General features: G+C 46.7%; 1 protein-coding gene across 1 annotated transcript in view; it reads right to left on the reverse strand.

Moving 5' to 3' along the window:
• GNB4 (G protein subunit beta 4) overlaps positions 1–376 on the reverse strand; it is a 55,774-nt gene extending 55,398 nt beyond the window's left edge. Inside the window, exon 1 of the mRNA XM_017506304.2 lies at positions 208–376. The gene's annotated coding sequence lies outside the window, so the exon portion shown is untranslated. The remainder of the gene's footprint in view (positions 1–207) is intronic.
• Between the last annotated feature and the right edge of the window lie 6,617 nt (positions 377–6,993).

The raw sequence follows: 6,993 nt of genomic DNA on the forward strand, positions 1-6,993 counted from the left end.
CCTCCCCCTTCAGCCCCGGCGCCCGGAGGGTCCCCTCAGCCCTCCGCCCTCAGCCCCCCCGCCCTCAGCCCCGGCGCCCGGAGGGTCCCCTCAGCTCCCCGCCCTCAGCCCCGGCGCGGCGCCGGGAGGGTCCCCTCAGCCCTCCGTCAGCCGGGCCGCGTCCGCTGCTGAGCTCAGCCCGGGGTGGCTGTCGAGCTCGCCGCCTACCTGGAAGGAGCACGGGCCGCGTCCACCGCGCGCTGCGGAGAGCGCGGAGCCGGCGCAGCGAGCGCCTCGCAGGAGCCCCGAGCCCAGAGCCCGGAGCCGCCGGCCACACCCAGCCCCGCGCCTCCCAGCAGCAACTCCGCGCGCGCCGGGCCGGGCGGGGCGGGGCGGGGCCGTATCGGGGGCGCGCAGACCCTCGGAGCGCGCGGCCGCGGGGGGGGGCGCAGGGGGCGCAGGGGGCGCAGGGGGCGCAGGGGGCGCGCGGCTTCTGCTTCCCGCTTTCCGTCTCGTTTCCTGCCGCAGGGACAAGAACGTCCACTCCGCGGTTTCGTTTTCTCGGCGTGCGGCGCCCGAGCCCGCCGCTGAGCAGCGCCCGTCTGAGCGGCGCGGCCCGTTTCCTTCCCGGCGCTGGCGGGCGCCGCGTGGCGGGAGCGGGACGAGGGGCGGGGCTGGAGAGCCGACTTCCCCGAGGCCCCCGCGTTCCGCACGCCCCGGACTCCGCCGGGCCGAGTCGCGCCGCCGCCGCCAGCCGGACACCGCGGGCGCCTCGGGCCGGAGTTTCTCATCCGCAAACACGGCTCGGGACGCCCGCCTCAGCGTTACACGCAGTGACGCCGCCCGAAGCCGCCGCCAAGCGACCGTCCCGCGTCTCCGATGACACCGGGGCCTTGCAGACCCCCTCCAAGTCGCTCTTCTCTGCAGGGGTTTACACCACGTGCATCTCCATCGAGGGGTTCCCCCCCCATTTTCCTGGGTGTTTGATGTTTAAAATGTCATAAAATAAATGCATCTATCGAATTTGCTTCCTCTGTAGTCATTACGGCCTGGGGGCATTTCTCCTCTCCCCACCCCCATTTTTCTTCGGAGTTCATTCCAGTTTGACAGACTGTTGCTATAGCATTCCTTCTCTGACGTCAAACACTTTAAAGAAACAGCCCTGGGTACCGAAAACTGCAGAGGAGTTTTTGGTGGAGGTTCTGTGCGGAGAGAGGCTTGAACAACATCAGCAGATAACTTAATACCCCGCAGCCTTCCAATGCTTCCTCTCCAGCTGCTTCCCACTGTCACCTGGATCAAGTCTATGAGTCCCTTGAAAGAGGCGACGCCATGATAGGCACACCCTGATGGCGACTGCGGAGAAAATGTGACGGTCTTGTACAAAAGCCAGGCCACGACAAACAGCAACAGCCGTGGTCCTAGGATAAAAAACTGGGTACTTTCTAACCCAAAATTTTCATTGTCACTAATATTAGGAGCATTTTTCTATTCAAAAGAAAGGGGAGAAATGCCAAATATTCTGCATATCGAAGTGCCAGAAGAGCTGGTTGGGACATTGGTGTTTTGCATCTGTAACTATTTATGATTTAATTCTTCAATCATGACCTTTATCATTGTCATTTAGGAGGAAGCAAAGGGAAATAGTTGCCTTGGTCCATAAATTGCCTATTATGAACCAAGCTCTCTGCTTTCTTATAGTTAACTTAATCCTCATAATTACCTCGAAGTGTGAGTTTCATCCCCATTTTACAGATAAGCAAACTGATCCCCTAGTAAGATTAATTTATCAGAGTCACGAAGGTACTGCCAGAGCCTTGCATAACATCAGATTGGATCAACTCCAAACACCTCATCCTTCCTTCCTTTCCTTCTTTTCTTCTTTCTTTCTCCTTTCTCTTTCTTTCTTTTTCTTTCCTTCCTTCCTTCCTTCCTTTTTCTTCCTTCCTTCCTCCCTTTCTTTCTCTCTTTCTTCTTTTCTTTTCTTTCTTCTTTCCAGTCACTTTTTCACCCAGGCTGGAGTGCAGTGGCACAATGTCGGCTCCACCTCCAGGTTCAAGAGATTCTGGTGTCTCAGCCTCCCATATAACTGGGATTACAGCCATGTGCCACCAAGCCTGGTTATTTTTTTGTATTTTTAGTAGAGACAGAATTTCACCATGTTGACCAGGCTGGTCTTCATCTCCTGACCTCAGGTGAACCACCTGCCTCAGCCTCCCAAAGTGCTGGGATTACAGGCGACCATGCCCGGCCCCATATTCTTTCTTCAGATTCTTTTCTGTCTTGTTCCTTGAGCACTTGCATTTACCAGATGCTATAATGCTTTGAGAGGTGGTTGTTGGGTTAAGGTTATTTGTTGAAAAACAAGTTGTTGGTATTTAGGAAAACCCAGTGGGAAACACTGAGATCATGTATTCCAGAAAAGATGAGGGGAAATATAAATGAACAGTTCCCAAACAGTTCCCAAACATAAAATACAAAACCAGAAAAGATGTAACAAGAATTTGACGGTCTTCTGAAGAGCTTAGAAGAAATGATAACATTAACCTTCCTGAAAATTTAATGTAGACAAAGAAATTACTAGAAGAATGAAGTCCAAGTACAGAAAAAGGAAAGTTTAATTATTGTCTAAACAAATCTACTTCTAATAATATTATATTTCTGTTTTGCCACACCTGCTGCATATTTTTCTGGGAAAAAAAAAAAGCAAAAAAAACTTACTTGTTAAAGGACAAGCCTATACTGAAAATCTGAAAGTAATCTGAAGGTGGAGCCGATTAAAAGAATTTTATTATCAGTAACAATTTCATAACAGAATATTAATGCATCTGAGTGATCTAGCAATTCATAATTTTTCCAATTATAATGAAATCCATAAAGAACAAAAGAGAGAAAAAAAGAAGGAAGGTAGAGAGAAAGGTGAAGGAGTATGCTATTAACGTTTCTGATGCCTGCTGGTTTGTGTAGGCAACTGTAGAGATGTGTCCTTCTTCTAAAGATTAAGCTCCATGATCTTTTGTTTGGGTGCCACTGGCTGATAATTAGATTTCTAACTCATTAGGCCCATGTACTCAAATCCTACTCTATTAAGAGAGCGTGGTGGGGTCCCTGCTCGAGAACCTTTGAAGACAAAATCCTTGTCTGTTTCATCTTTATGTCTCCCATAGTGTTGAACAGAGCATCTTGCACTTACTAGGTACTCCACAAACAAACAAATGAGTGAATGCACTTGGTCACTTGTTTTATGCAAATAACCTCCATACCTCGCCCCATGCCACACACTCATCAGAATTATAGGATGGGAGAAAGTGATCATTGCTTTTCTAGGAGTTCAGTGACAGTTGCTTTTGCAGGGTGTTTTGCTTCACTATGATCAAATTCAGAGAGGCTCTGCTCTTGGTCGTATATTGGATGAATCTGAATGCTGTACTCAGTGAGCTACCCTGTAATCCATAGCGCCTTAGGTCTGTATATCCTGCTTTTAAGTTTGGCCCTAGAAATGGTCTCTCTTTTTTTCTGAGCCTACCTTGCTCTCAGAGAATGCCAAGCACACCAGGAAGAACAGACCCATTCAAGTTAAAATATTTCAGTACTGCCCTGTATGTGTTGTATGCGTTCCATTCTGTTGTGTTTGAAATGAGGCCAAACTATATACATGCAACATCATAAGCACAGTAACAGATTTTCTTTCACCCACAACAACATAAGTTATAAAATATTAAATGGAAATTGTCTAACAGGATCTACAGCACAGTTCCCCAAGGACATGAGAAGCAGTTCCCTAGAAGATCCTGTAAGAAGTCAGTCTATGTGTGGTTTCAGACAGACATCCTTGATACAGAGTAGTCATGCCCAAAGCCTTCCCTCTTGCTCACACACAATGTATTTTCCATATCAAAGTACAGTTTGTGGCTGGGCCTGGTGGCTCACTCCTGTAATCCCAGCACTTTGGGAGGCTGAGGCGGGAGGATCATGAGGTCAAGAGTTCGACATCGGCTTGGACAAGGTGGTGAAACCCCGTTTCTATTAAAAATACAAAAATCAGCCATGCGTCGTGGCAGGCACCTGTAATCCCAGCTACTTGGGAGGCTGAGACAGGACAATTGCTTGAACCCGGGAGGCGGGGGTTGCAGTGAGCCGAGATCACACCACTGCACTACAGGCTAGTGACAGTGAGACTCCGTCTCAAAAAAAAAAAAGTACAGTTTGTGCTTTGAGTCACCTTTGCTGTACTCCTCTGACACTCATGATACAAATCAGTTATAGCTTTTGTCTCTTTACACTCAGGTTCTCATTAGCCATCGCAATTTGGAATCTGTCATCCGCGTGCATCCCAATGAACTTAGGAGAAACCAGTGACAGGCATGGAAGGGGGAAGTGGAAGCATCTAGGCACACCTCTGCTGCTGTAGGCCCTGCTGTTCAGGTCCCTGGAATCTGCTGTTGAAAAGGGACATGGCAAAGTGAAAAACACTAACACATCCGAAGACTTGATTTAGAGCTTTGGCTCTGATACTAAACATCTGTGTGATCTTAACCAGATCTTACCCTGCACACATTCTGTGTTACTGTAATGATATAAAATGAAGGTGCTGAATTCCAATACGATTGACAAATAGAGAACATTGGGGCTGTCTCTCAGTACGGTGTCCAGGGATGACTTCACTGGACTTCAATCCTGGACTCTTGCCCTCTAAGCTTCATTCCATCCCAAGAACTCTTCTAAACACCACGTTTTCAATAGGAAGTCTAATCTGTTTAGGTGAGTAAAAACATGAGCTTAAAAATGAGATGACATATTAGTTATCTACTGCTCTATACATTTCACCAAACCTAGTGGATTAGGACAACAACAATTATTTAATTTGCTCATGAGTTTCCAACGTGGGCAGGGCTTGGCAGACCTGTTCTCTGTTCCATGCAGCCTCAGATAGTGTGACTCTTTTTAATATGGCTCTCTCACACGGCTGGCAAGTTGGTGCTGGCTGCTGGCTGGAAGATCAGCCAGGTGTGTGGGCAGAAACTTAAGTTCCTTTTCACGTAGGTCTTTCCATGGGCTACTTGGAATTCCTCACGTTAGAGTGGCTGCGTTCTAAGAGCAAGTGTTCCAAGAGAACAAGGAGGAAGTGCATAGCGTTTTTATGATAGCCTCAGCAGTCACACAGTGCCGCTTCCACCATCCGTGCTTGGTCTAGGCAGTCACAAATTCATGTAATAGGGACATAGATCTTTCTTTCTTTCTTTTTTTTTTTTTTAAGACAGGATCTCTCTCTGTCACCGAGGCTGGAGTACAGCGGCACAATCTCGGCTCATTGCAACCTCAGGTGATTCTCAGGCCTCCGGAGTAGCTGGGATTACAGGCATGTGCCACCACATATTGCTAATTTTTTTGTATTTTTGTAGAGACGGGGTTTTACCATGTTGGGCTGGACAGACTTATCTAGAGGAACATGCTGAATGGTACATATCGTTGCAACTATCTTCAGAAATATAATCTGCCACAAGCACATTTGCTAACCCTGGATGAATAATCTATGAGAATCCAACAATCTAAAATTCTGTCTTTCCATTGCTTCCTCCCATAAAGCATTGATTTCATTTATGCTAATATGTTCCATTAGTTAGATATTTCAAACAATTGAAAATATCTTGTTTTCCTTACAAATTTGTTTTGGCTTTGCTTTGATTTTTAAAATTATACTGTAAAGCTAACCTTTCTTTTCTTTTCTTTTTTTTTTTTTTTTTGAGATGAAGTCTCATTCTGGTTCCCAGGCTGGAGTGCAGTGGTGTGATCTCAGCTCACTGCAGCCTCCACCTCCCAGGTTCAAGCAATTCTCCTGCCTCAGTCTCCTGAGTAGCTGGGATTACAGACACATGCCACCACACTCAGCTAATTTTTGCATTTCTAGTAGAGACGGGGTTTCACCATGTTGGTCTCAAACTCCTGACCTTGTGATCCACCTGCCTCAGCTTCCCAAAGCTCTGGGATTACAGGCATGAGCCACCACGCCTGGCCTACCTTTTGTCTTTTAGTGTACAGTTCTATGATTTTGAACACATGTACGGATTCAGGTAACTATTATCATAATCAGAACAGTTCCATCACCCCCAAAATCTCCCTCACACTATCCATTTACAGCCTTAATTATAGTCACGTCCCTTCCTACCACGACTCTTGGCAATCATTGACTTGCCCTCTAACCCTAGAGCTCTGTCTTTTTGAGATTTCAGTATAAATGGAACCATAGAGCGTGTGACCTTTCAAGACTGTCTTCTCTCACTTGGCCTGACACTTGGGTTCCTTCTTACTGCTGTGCAGCATTCCGCATTCCACGGTATGGAAGTACCACACTTGGTTTATCCATTCGGCAAATAGTTTTCTGATAGAAACAATTGCTTTGATCTGATACCAAGCCACATAGCCCGGACTTCAGACTCTATTTAGGAGGTAAGAAAAGATGAAAAGGAGCCCTGTGGACCAACTCTTACTCTAAACATTTTTATTTCTTGGTAGAAATGGCAATCTCAGCATCATAAACAAAACTATTAAAGAACCTGCTCGTTAGAACAAAACTCTAAGATTAAGAGAATGATTTTGAATGCCTCTTCTTGCCCCATGGAATATTTGAGAGAAAAAGGAGTCATGAATTCAGACTTCCTTAGCCATTTTAGCTAAATAGACCAGGATATCTAATTCATGTTTCCAAAAGCCCATTTCAGTTCTAAGAGAGTCAAGTGAAACTGTTCATGATAGCAAATTTAGTTCAGGTAGAGTGTGTGATGCACTAAAGCTACATTCTATGTGGTTTCTCCCTCGTATAATTACGCTTGTTTCCTAGAGCCTAGAATGTAATACTGTACTTTGTGTGATCCAGAGGTTTTTTTTTTTTTTTTTTTTGAGATGGAGTTTCGCTTGTTACCCAGGCTGGAGTGCAGTGGCGCGATCTCGGCTCACTGCAACCTCCGCCTCCTGGGTTCAAGCAATTCTCCTGCCTCAGCCTCCCGAGTAGCTGGG

Source organism: Cebus imitator, unplaced genomic scaffold (assembly GCF_001604975.1).
Source record: "Cebus imitator isolate Cc_AM_T3 unplaced genomic scaffold, Cebus_imitator-1.0 Scaffold353, whole genome shotgun sequence".
In the NCBI taxonomy this organism is placed as follows: domain Eukaryota; kingdom Metazoa; phylum Chordata; class Mammalia; order Primates; family Cebidae; genus Cebus; species Cebus imitator.